The sequence below is a fragment of the Myotis brandtii genome, unplaced genomic scaffold (assembly GCF_000412655.1).
Source record: "Myotis brandtii unplaced genomic scaffold, ASM41265v1 scaffold520, whole genome shotgun sequence".
NCBI classification, from domain to species: domain Eukaryota; kingdom Metazoa; phylum Chordata; class Mammalia; order Chiroptera; family Vespertilionidae; genus Myotis; species Myotis brandtii.
Window position 1 is genome coordinate 1,239,440 of NW_005369827.1, and position 13,094 is coordinate 1,252,533.

The 13,094-nt window shown below is 37.8% G+C and overlaps 1 protein-coding gene across 4 annotated transcripts in view; it reads left to right on the top strand.

Annotated features, from left to right (window-relative positions):
* The first annotated feature begins 3,778 nt into the window (after positions 1-3,778).
* Positions 3,779-13,094, top strand: part of N4BP2 (NEDD4 binding protein 2) — a 71,759-nt gene continuing 62,443 nt past the window's right edge. For all 4 annotated transcript variants that reach the window (XM_014548714.1, XM_014548715.1, XM_014548716.1 and 1 more), the window contains exons 1-3: positions 3,779-3,808; positions 5,918-5,970; positions 7,339-7,432. The gene's annotated coding sequence lies outside the window, so the exon portion shown is untranslated. The remainder of the gene's footprint in view (positions 3,809-5,917; positions 5,971-7,338; positions 7,433-13,094) is intronic.

Below are 13,094 nucleotides of genomic sequence, written 5' to 3' on the forward strand. Positions count from 1 at the left end.
ACAGTGGGGCCTTGACTTACGAGTGTCCCGACTAACAAGTTTTTTGAGATACCGATTTTTTGCATTGAGTTGATAGAGTAATTTGAGTTAACGAGCTGGGTCTCGGAACGAATTAAACTCGTAAGTCAAGGCCCCACTGTATATAGTAGTTCCCCCCCTCCCTTATCCCAAGTTTTGCTTTCTGTAGTTTCAGTTACCCATGGTCAGCTCTGGTCCAAAAACATTAACTGGAAAATTCCAGAAATAAACAATTTATGCTTTAAATTGTGTGTGGTTCTGAGTACCTCACTTCATGTCATCACATAGGCATTGTATCATCTCACATCACAAGAAGTATGACTACAGTACAGTAACGTATTTTGAGAGAGAGACCATATTCACATGACTTTTATTACAGTACTAGAGGCCCGGTGCACGAGATTCATGCACTGGGGTGGGGGGTCCCCTCAGCCGGCCTGCACCCTCTTGCAGTCTGGGACCCCTCGGGGGATGTCTGCCTGTTGGCTTAGGCCTGATCCCCAGGGCCCCAGGGATCCGGCCTAAGCCAGTCGTCAGTCAGACATCCCTCTCACAGTCGGGGGCTCTCGCAGTCCGGGACCTCGCTCCTTACAGCCTGCCACTGCTGCTGTGCTCGCCAACCGTGAGCCTGGCTTCTGGCTGAGCGGCGCTCCCCCAGTGGGAGCGCATTGACCAGTCGTTCTGCCATTCGGTCGATTTGCATATTAGGCTTTTATTATATAGGATATTGTTATAATTGTTCTGTGTTGTTGTTAATATCTTACTGTGCCTAATTTATAAATTAAACTTTATCAGAGGCATGTATGTATAGAAAAAAACATAGTATATATATGTAGGGTTCAGTACTATTTGCATTTGAGGTATCCACTGGGGCCTTGGAATGAATCCCCCTCAGATAAGAGGGGACTGTGGTATTGGTTTGTGGCCTGAACATTTCCCCCTCTACTTTATAATGAGTAATTCAGTTTGCTTATATAAAACCATATGTAGATTTTAGCATTACTCTGAATTTTGGTATATTGAATTTACTTTTAAGCACCTTTCTATCCACTGTACTAATGTCTTTAAAATATGGTTAGATGGAACCCGGCCGGTATGGCTTGGGTTGAGTGTCGACCTATGAACCAGGAGGGCACGGGTTGATTCCCGGTCAGGGCACATGCCCTGGGTGCCAGCTCGATCCCCAGTGTGGGGCGTGCAGGAGGCAACCAATCCATGATTCTCTCTCATCACTGATGTTCCTATCTCTCTCCCTCTCCCTTCCTCTCTGATATCAATAAAAAAATATTTAAAAAAATAAATAAAATATGCTTAGATAGAAAGTTGGCAGGCTGTTGGAAGAATCTCAGCATTGTCCTCCAGAAATCATTTTATTAGTACATCTAGATTGAGGTTAATCAGTTTGTGCTACCTAAATTCACATAATTTCAGGAATTAAAAAAACCATTTCATTAATTTCCCTGGGGGAATAAACTGGCTAAGTAAGCTAGAATTTTATGACTTTTAGTCAGTGGAATTACTGGATTAAAGAACCCGCATGTTGCACTCGCCTGAGCAGTGGGTTTGGGTGTACCAATTTCACTAAACTTTACTGACTGATGGTGGACACTATATTTTTCTAAATATGAGTTATCTGTTCAGATCCTTTGATCATCTATTGGGTCTGTATCTCTTAAAGCTTTGAGTAGCACCCAAACATATGGTTATGGTTTTTTCTTGAAAATATTTTTCTTTAGTTTGCTCTTTGACTTTTTGGTTACTTTTAATTGTCAGAAATTTAAAATGTTCATACATGAATCTGTTCTTTTGCTTTGTCAATGCTACATGCTTCCAAATTAAGAAATTTCATTGTTCCACAGATGTGGTAGTCAATTTTTCCTAATATTTAAAAAATTTACTCTATAATCAGAATTTATTTTAGAATAAAGTGTCACATTACTTTAACTATCTTACAAATTACTGTTAAATCATTTTAACACTATTAACAATTTTCTCTTACCCTCCTGTTTTAGAAAGCCCATCTTTTTACATATAAATTTTGAGATGTAATTAGGATTATTTCTGGACTCATAATAGTTTTTGATCTTTTATTCGATTTTTGTAGTTGTACCACTTAATTTTTCTATGTTTTATAGTGTGCTCTAGTATTTAGTAAGGTGAATTTCCTGTCTTTTCTTTTTAAACATTTTAATATATCCTTTCTATTCATTAAGTTTAAGAATTAGTTTGGCCCTAGCCGGTTTGGCTCAGTGGATAGAGCATTACCCTGTGGACTGAAAGGTCCTGGGTTCAATTTTGGTCAAGGGCACATGTCTGGGTTGTGGGCTCAGTCCTCAGTAGGGGGCATGCAGGAGGCAGCCGATCAGTGATTCTCTCTCATCATTGATGTTTCTCTCTCATCCTCTCTGAAATCAATAAAAATATATTTAAAAAAATTAGTTTGGGAGACTGACATGAATAATACTTAATTTTCTGTTCTGAAGCAGGGCATCTATTTTTTTTAAAAAAAATTCATTTCTGCCCTTGAAATTTTTTTTTAAAATATATTTTATTGATTTTTTTTACAGAGAGGAAGGGAGAGGGATAAAGAGTTAGAAACATCGATGAGAGAGAAACATCGACTAGCTGCCTCCTGCACACCCCCTACTGGGGATGTGCACGCAACCTAGGTACATGCCCTTGACCGGAATCGAACCTGGGACCTTTCAGTCCACAGGCTGACGCTCTATCCACTGAGCCAAACCGGTTAGTCTGCCCTTGAATTTATTGTTTCTTCTGTCTGGAGTATATTTTTACTGTTCTCCTTGTCTTCCTCCCCTTAAACTCTCTGTTAACCTACTTCAAGATTTAGGTGGTTAGTCTTCCTTTCTTTCCCAGCAAAGATAATCATTTACTATGTATTTCCATTATGCACTTATTGCTATTGTGGGGAAAGGGAAAAATTCCCCCTTTCCTCCTCTGAGTCTTTTGGCTGATTGAATAATTAAATCGACATGAGACAGATTGACGAGAAGTTAAATTTTATTTGCATGGGAACTCCACATACTAGTACATGAGAGGTTCAGAGTCAGAAAGGGAAAATGAGGTATATTTGATATTTTGAGCTAAGGATGAGGTAAGGCACCTTGGAGTTTCTTCAGAGTGTCATTTGCAGGATGATAAGAACAAATGTTCAATAATTAGTAGTTTGCCCTGCCATATAGATAGGTCAAAAGAGGCTATTTCTGATCTGTTAACATGGGCAGGGCCCCTAATTCAAATTATTCTAGGTAGTTAAGGGGGCTGGGGGCAGAAGTTTCTCTTGAGCCCAAGGGTCTTGGTTGCCTTTAGCTCAAAATAATCTGCATACCACGGAAGCACATGTTGGGGTGACTTGTTCTGAACTCTTATACTACATATTGAGCTAACTCCTCCCTCTAGTAATTGTGAGCTTCACTGAATCTTACCCATTTTTTTTTTCCCTTTGCTTAACACTCATCCCAACACTGTAGGTATGTAGGTATTAAATAAATATTGGCATAAAGGAGATATTTTACTTTTAAAAATATTTCTCTCTATGCTGTTAATTCTCTAATCTCTAACCCAAAGCTCTCTCCTGATAACTGCCTTATATATCATCTATATTCATGATCTGTCCGTTTGTATGCTTCTACACATACCTTAAACTCGGCATGTCCAAAACTGTAGTCCTCAACCTTTCCTCTCCCATTCTCAAATCAAAAATATGAAACAAACTGACTGTTTTCTGTCTTTTTTCTAGGGGAAGATTAAATGAGATACTGCATGTGTGGTAAGAATTTCAGTAAATAGTAGACTCAGCTAATAATAACTTGGCAGAAATATGGGCTATTTATTGTCTTTTTTTTCCCTTTTCTGATTGATCACTGAGTCCTGTTGGATTATTTTTTCTTAATATCTCTTGAATCTCTGCCTTTTCTTTATCCCCAAGGTTTATTCCATGGTTAGCATCGTCTCTTACCTGGATTGCTGCAATAGCCTCCTGAGTGTTTACCCTCTTCCAGTCTTGCTGTCCAACCCAGTTTTCCCACAGTAATTTGTCTAACACATTTGAGCATGTAACTCCTCTGCTAAACACCCTTTTATTGTGATTTTTTTTATTGCCTTCAAGAAAAGTCTGAATTTCACTTGGCTTTCAGGATTTTCATGATCTGGCTTATTTATCTTTTCATCCTTTTTCACTTTCTCCCGTTGCCCCCAGTGCATAGTCGTATTCAGTTACTTGCATTTCTCCCTTAAGATTCTAAGTTAGAAAAAAAAAAAAAAGATTCTAAGTTAGTTAAATTTGGCCTGAGTACTGAAGCTACCCCTGTCTGGAATGCCTTCCCTAGTTCCCTATTTTCCCCCCTTTGGTTTTGTTAACTCATACTTGTCTTTCAGGTCTCAGTCAGGTGGTATCTCTATGGGGGTATCTGATACCCATGACTTTGAGTTGTTTCTCTACAAATCTGTTTTCTGTTATTATACTGTAATTGCTTGCTTATTTGTCATCTTACCAGGTACTTGTTAGGGTGAAATGAAAGAAAGGTAAAGTGACTATCTTAAAAAAATGATGTGATTTGCACAGAATATAAGGGAATTAAATAGTAATTTGGGGGTTTACCTAGTAGGAAAAGGAAAGACATATCTGATGGATGGAAGTTTTCTAAGTCAGGAAAGGCATACTGGGTAGGCTCTTTTACAGCTTCAGTGAAATATATCTTTTTGACATATAATTTTCATTTAATTAGTTTCTCTGTTTATTAGTTAGGACTTGTTGGATTGCAAGGAACAGATATAGTTTGAAATAATCTATGGAGAAAAAAGTTACTGGTTCAATAACCGTACAGGGTGGGGTAAAAGTAGATTTACAGTTGTGAATACACAGTTTATTATTGTTTTATTATTTATCAATTGTATTATCTTTCATATGAACAACTATAAACCTACTTTTGCCCCACCCTGTATAACAGAAGTTGTATGGGTAGAGATGGCCAATAACTGATAAGGTGGGAACTTGCCCACAATGAAATTTTCTATACTTACAGTCTGTGCATACTGGCATCATTTCTCCTACTGCTAATATGCTTCTTTACATGGTGAGACAGTGTTTCTGGCAGCACAGGCTTAGTTACTTGTAGCCGCATGTCAGTGGCTCTAGATAGATTTGGTCACATGCCCATCCCTTGACCAATTACTACAGCTGAAGGCAGGAAGTACTATGCTTAGTTCAGCCTAGGTCATGTGATGTGCCCATGTATGTGACCTAGGGTCTCTTAGCAGAAAATAGACACCTAGTGGGGATGGAAGAAGAAGGAGTTGTTCTGGGAAGATAAAAAATTTCCATTATGACCCCCGCCCCCCCAACCCCTTTTATAATTCTTAATCCAGTGAACTGCGTCCAGCATGGTCAGTGGTGAACCTGAGTGGGCAGGGTGGTGAAGGATTAAAGAAAACAGACAATAGAATATAGCTGGGGCTAGGTAGGACACTGTTCTCGGATGGAGAGACAGTTTCACAGCCTGTAAGCCGAGTTTTTATTTTAGTAGTATAGTCAGATCCCACGAGACAAAGCAAGGGCGTGGTCAAGATGTTTACAATGTTGTCAGGAGTTTCGAATCTGCTTAATTACATGCACCTGAGAACTCAAGCTTTGTTTTGGCAGCACTTGCTGCACCTCCCGCAGCCTACATCACTCCACAGGTTTGGACCATAAGGTCAAGCTGACAACCATAGCCTTTGGCTATGATTGTGCTGGGAGGGTTTTGCCCTCCAAGCTGGGACCTGCACGTGGCCTTGCCACGACAGGACCATGCCCTCATTAGTCTGAGGCTTGTACCTGTCCAAATGCTGTAGCCGCTCTCCACAAACCAGCCTTCTGATTATAAATTTATTTTCCTAGGTACTTTATTTGTGGTAAAGAGATGCCCTGTACTATGGATCTGAGTATTCCAGGTACTGAAATGATAAGTCCAATATTTTAAAGAACTAAATTGGCTTTTTAGTTTGTGCTGGCATATAACAAATACTTGTTGAGCTGTTTGCTAAATAAGACATCTATGAGATGCTAATGCTTATAGGCTAGTAGTCTAAACAAATAAATGCAAAGGTGCTAAGGTAAAGGTATATCTATCTAGGGTGTAGTGGGAGCTGTGTCTAAGTCAGACTTTGGGATAATGGAAAACTTTCCTGAAGGGAAATTAATAGAGTGAAGAAATATGGTTTGGGTGGGATGGGATGGGGTAGAACGACTTAGGGCAGAACCTGTGTAAGGCAAAGAGATGTGAAATAAGTAATATCTGTGGCATGGTACTTTGGCAACGGCTACATCACTTATCAACCTTTCACCTAATGACTGACTGACTTTCTTTCTCACTTAATAACTTTAGATTTCATTGCTAACTGTTCTTTTTTTTGTTTGTTAATCCTCACCTGAGGACATTTTTCCATTGATTTTTAGGGAGAGTAGAAGAGAGAGGGAAAGACGAGAGAAACATCGATGTGAAAGAAACACATCATCGATTGGTTGCCTCCTGCGATTGGTTGCCTCCTGCGAGAGCCCTGACTAGGGCCCTGGGCCTGGGAGGAGCCTGCAACCAAGGCATGTGCCCTTGACTGGAATCGAATCTGGGACCCTTTGGTCCACAGGCTGACACTCTATCCACTGAGCCAAACCGGCTAGGGCAATAACTGTTGATTCTTGATCAGCTCTTTAGTTATGGGTTATAAAATGGTAATCAGTTTTGGATTTCATTGTTCCTTTTAATTAGTCTTTTTAAAAAAAATGTTTTTATTAATTTTTAGAGAGAGAGGAAGGGAGAGGGATAGAGAGATAGAAACATCGATGAGAGAGAAACATTATCCATAGGCTGCCTCCTGCGCATCCTCTACTGGGGATTGAGCCAAGCCACCAACTGGGGCGTATGCCCTGACCAAGAATCGGACCAGTGATTTCTGGTTCTTGGGTCCATGCAACAATCGCTAAGCCACACCAGCCAGGCCATAGTCTTCTTTTATAGAGAGATTTCCCTCATGAAATAGGACTATTTTGTTACCTTGAAGTAACATTTTACTTAAAAGGCAGAATAAATGCTTAGTTTTTCCCCCTTATATAATCATTTCCAGACTGTAATAGTCACCTCCACTGAGGGCAAATGAGGTTGGTCTTTTTTCTTTTTCTTTACTTTTGTGGCTTTTGCTTTAGAATATCATATATATTTATATTATAAATATTATATACTTGTGGACCTCTTTTCATTTAAGATTATAGTTTGACATAAACTTACCTTTATTTATTATAATTTTTATATATGTTTTTTATAGTAAGAAGACATTATTTTGATAATAGGAAGAGCTGTATAGTTTGCAGATATCAACTGTGGCCTTAATGAGCACATTGATAGCATCCAGACAGACAGTAAGTATTATTAAAGTCATAGAGTATGACTTTACACATAAGTTTTCAAGCTTTTAACAGATTTTGTTACTAGAATTTCTCAAAGAGCTTTGGTTGCATAAAACATGTTGACCCAAAAAGCCTTCAGAACTACATTGTGGTCCTGGTTTTAATATGTGTTTTAGTTTTTCTGTTACTAAAATGCCCCTTCTTCCTCCTTCATATTTTACATGTTGTTAGCCATTCACAAATATTATTATGCACCTGTATTTGTGCCTGGGACTTAGGCTAAGTGTCAGATTGGAGTTTATGTCATAATCCATGTCCTCAGGGAACATGGCCAATTTGGGAAATATGCTCATACAGATGAAAATTTGCCAGTAAAACCAACACTGTGAGGCTCTAAAATAACTAAGCAAACTAATACTGGCAGTAAGTAATGAAGGATTATAGACAATGTTGAAGAATAATAGAGAAATACACCTTCTTACCATTCTTTGGTCAAAAGCTGTATATTGCTCAGCAACTAACTTTTTCCCCCTTAAGAATATGTTTCACATCTTTCTGGTTTTTATATACATCTGTATTTGTATTCCACCTTAAACTGGAGGTAGTATAGAGGGAAGTCCAAGATTCAGCTTTAATTGATAATAGTGATTGGTTTTTTCCTGATTATTAAAGAATGTATACATAATAGATTATTTAAAAAATATAAAAGTAGTGCATAAAAATATAGAGTGTTAAAAATAGTTACTTTTAATTACATTATCCACATATTTTCTTTCTAGTCTAATATTACAGTCTAATCCAATCCCATTTGGGTGTCTGTATAAATTACATATAGTTTTATGTCTTGCTTTGTTTTGTAGCACTTTATAAAACTCCAATTAGATAATATCTAAAATATTTAATTATTACTTTTTAATTATTTATTTTCAATTAAATAATTATGGTTGAAAGTATTACATATGTCCTCTTTTCCCCCCATTTACCCCTTCTAGCCTGCCCCCACCCCCTGCCCCAGACCTTCACCACCCTATTGTCTGTGTCCATGGGTTATACATGTATATCTATATCTATATACTATAGATATAGATATAATAGATACAGCTATATATGCATACAAGTTCTTTGTTTGATTACTTCCCACCCACCCTCCCCTGCCTTCCCTGGGGTTAGGCAAAAGTTCCTTTTTTTTAAAAAAATTTATTTTTGCTGATTTCAGAGAGGAAAGGAGAGGGAGAGAGAGAGAGAGAAACATCAATGATGAGAGAGAATCATTGATTGGCTGCCTCCTGCACACCTCACACTGGGAATGGAGCCCGCAACCTGGGCATGTGCCCTGACCCGGAATGGAACCATGACCTTCTGGTTCGTAGGTCGATGATCAACCATTGAGCTATGCCTGCCAGGTGGGATAGGCAAAGATTTCTTAGGACAGTATGAGTATAAGTGACAAAAGAAAACAAATAGATAAATTCATCAAGATAAAAATTATTTGTGCTTCAAAGAACACCATCAAGAAAGTATAACGACAACTCACAGATGGAAGAAATTATTTGATAAGGGAGATGTATCCAGAATGTATAAATAACTGTTGCAGCTCAGTTATATAGATGTCAACCTTAAATTTGAAAATGGGCAAAGGGTCTAAATAGGCATTCCTTCAAATGTCAGTAAGCACATGTAGTTATTGTCAACAACAGTTATTAGGGAAATACAAGTCAAAACCACAAGGATAGCATTAAGGTGGCCATAATAAAAAAAGATGGACAATAACATATGTTTGGTGAAGATACAGAGAAATGGGAGCCTGCATTCATTGTTGGAACTTGAAAATGGTGCAGCCTCTTTGAAAAACAGTCTGGCAGTTCCTCAGAAGGTTCAACATAGAGTTACCGTATGACCTGAATATATTTTGAATTTAGAACTGGCAAGATTTGCTGAATGATAAGGCAGGAAGTATGAGGGAAAGAGGAGGCAAAAAAGACTTAGCTACACGGGAGAACATATTTGTCAGTGATACGTCTGATAACGGGTTAACCTCCAAAATTTATAGGAAACTAATACAACTCAACAAAAGGAAGATAAAGAATCCAATTAAAAAATGGGCAAAGAACCTAAATAGACACTTCTCCAAAGTTGACATACAGAAGGCCAAAAGGCATATGAAAAAAATGCTCAAGGTCACTAATCATCCGAGAGATGCAAATCAAAATGACAATGAGGTACCACCTCACACTTGTTAGAATGGATATAATCAATAAATCAACAGACAAGTGTGGTGAGGGTGTGGAGAAAAGGGACCCCTGTACACTGCTGGTGGGAATGTAAACTGGTGCAGCCTCTGTGGAAAACAGTTTGGAGTTTCCTCAAAAAAAATAAAAATGGAACTACCATTTGACCCAGTGATTGCACTTCTAGGACTATATCCCAAGAATTCAGAAACACTCATCAGAAAGAATATATGCACCCCTGTGTTCATAGCGTAATTTACCATAGCTAAGATTGGGAAACAGCTTAAGTGCCCATCAGCAGATGAATGGATTAAAAAACAGTGGTACATCTATATAATGTAATACTACACAGCTGTAAAAAAGAACCATTTGCAACATCATGGATGGACCTGGAGAGAAAGATAAGTATCACATGATTGCACTCGTATGTGGAATCTAATGAACAACATAAACTGATGAACAAAAATAGAATGTCAAACCCTAGAGCAGCGGTTCTCAACCTGTGGGTCGCAACCCCTTTGGGGGTCGAACGACCCTTTCACAGGGGTCGCCTAAGACCATCGGAAAACACATATATAATTACATATTGTTTTTGTGATTAATCACTATGCTTTAATTATGTTCAATTTGTAACATAATTGGGGTCACCACAACATGAGGAACTGTATTAAAGGGTTGTGGCATTAGGAAGGTTGAGAACCACTGCCCTAGAGGGAAGGCAGGGGAGGGTGGGGATGGGAGGAAGAGATCAACCAGTGAACTCATGCATATATGCATAATCCTTAGACACGAACAGTCGGTGGTGAAGGCCTGCAGGGGAAGGGGGTAGGTGAGGGCAATGGGGGTGGGCATGGGGAAGGGGTCGTCTGTAATACTTTCAGCAATAAAGTTAAAAAAAAAAGACTTAGTTTTTTAGTCTTAGCAACTGAACATTGCTATTAGCTGAAATTGAAAGGACTGTAGTTAGGGCAGGTCTGCAGTGGAGTTTCATTACACTTTTAGACACCTGGTGTGAGATGTCTATTACATACACAAGTGGAGGTGTTCAGTGGGTAGTTTTATGTGGTTGTGGGGTCAGGGAAAAGAGGTGCTGGGTGAGTTCACTAAAGGAGTGGGTTAAGTCTGGAAAAGAGATCCTGGAACTAAACTTTTTTTTTTTTAATATGTTTTTATTTCAGAGAGGAAGGGAGAGGGAGAGAGAGAGAGAGAAACATCAATGATTAGAGAGAATCATTGATCGGCTACCTTCTGCATGCCCACACTGGGCTTCGAGCCTGCAACCCCGCCCATATGCCCTTACCGGGAGTCGAACCATGACCTCCTGGTTCATGGCGAGCTAAGCTTTTGATCACTTACTCCAGTTTCCAAGTTGAATGATGTGAAAATTCTGAGCCTCAAATTAATTGTCCTTAGGATGTGCTTCGGAGAAGGGATTTACCAGCTGTGTAAATGTTGCTGATAAGTCTGGCTGTTAGATTTAATTTTATTTTCTATTGTTGCTGGTATGGAGAAATGTAGTCCAGCAACCTTGCTAAATTATTTGGGTAATCTAACCGGTAACCTGTAGTTTCTTTTGGATTGTAGTATATACATGCAGTCGTATTGTCTGTGAATAATGATAGTTGTACTTTTTCTTTTCCAATTTTTATATCTTTTCAAGTCTTAATATGTTGGCTATGACTTCTAGTACAATGTAGCAGTGTAGAATAGGAATGGTAATGGCAGTCATCCTTACCTCATTTCTGATTGCAGAGGGAAAGCTTTCAGCATTTCACAGTTAAATACAATGTGTGTGGGTTTTCTTTCTTTTTTGTAAATACCTTTTTTATTTCCCTTCTATTTTTAGTTTGTGCAGAATTTTTTTTGTCTTGAATGGTTGCTGACTTTTTCAAGCAGTTTTTCTGTGTATGTTGAACTGATTATGTGATTTTTCGTTGTTTTGTTAATGTTAGGGATTGATTTACAAATACTAAACATATATTCTTTAATAAATTCTGATTAATTGTGATATATTTTATAAATAATTAATGTAAGTTTTATATTTTATATATCACTCATATAATTTATGTATCACTACTATTTTGTTTAGGAATTTTTGCATCTGTTTTCATGGATGAAATAGGCCTGTAATTTTTCTTTCTTTTAATGTCCTTGTAAGGTTTTGGTATCAGGGTTATTCTGGGCCTCATAAAATGAGTTGGAAAGTGTTTTCTCCTTTTCTATTCTCTGGAAAAGTTTGTATGAGATTGGTGTCAGAGGTTAATTAGTGGAATTGACTGATGAAGTTATCTAGACCTAGAATTTTCTTTGTGGGAAGGTTTGAAGTTACAGATTCCATTTCTTAATTAGATACAGAATGATCAGATCTTGTTTCTTTTATCAGATATGGTATGATTTGTATTTCAAAAATATAATACATGCACTTAGTTTAAAGTTTAAAATTTATTGGCATAAATTATTTATGATATCCTCTTATCTATATATATAAAAGCCAAGTGACCAGAATGACAGGAACAATCATTCACTATGACGCGCACTTCGTCAGCCAACCGGCCTGATTGAGGCCCCGATCGGGCCCCCACCAACCTCCTACGGCCTCCCTCCCCTGCTGGCCCAACCCGATCGACCTTCATTGGGGCGGGATGGCTGGATCCCACCCATGCACGAATTCGTGCACTAGGCCTCTAGTTTTTTATAATATAGCTGTGGACTTGATAGTGATATAGCCTTTTCTTCATTTCAGATATTGGTTATTTGCACTTTCTTTTTTTTGATCACTCTTGCCAGGGATTTATCATTAATACTAGTTTTTAAAATAGTTTTTTTTAATTTCAAAGAACCATCTCTTGTCTATATTGATTCTTTTTATACATATTTGTTTTCTGTTTTCTGTTTGTTCTGTAGTTTTTCCTTCTTTCCAGTTTGTTTGGGTCTGATTTACTGTGTTTTGTTTTTTCTCCCCTAAATGGTTAGATTGGATGCTTATATCGTTGATGTTTCAGCCTGTCTTCTTTTCTGATATATGCATTTGTATGCATCTTCATCTATGCATGACTTTAGTTGTATCTCACAAATTTGGATAGATAACATTTTTTTGGTTATGTTTTTTTCTTCCTTGATTGATACGATTGTGATTTTTCTTCTTAGGCTATTGATATGATGGGTTACATTGATTTTAAAAAATAGTGAACCAACCTTGCATCCCTGAATAAATTGCAAAAAATCCCTGGAAAAATTTTTTGTTTACATATTGCTGATTTATATTTGCTAATATATTTTTAAGGATTTTTACATCTGTAGTTCCTCTTTATTTCTGGAAGGATTTTATAGAGTTAGTGTTAATTTTCCTTAAAAATCTTTGGTAGAATTCTCCATTGAAGCCATTTGAGCCTAGGACTTTTATTTTGGGAGTTTTAGAATTGTGAATTAAATTGCATTAAAAGTCA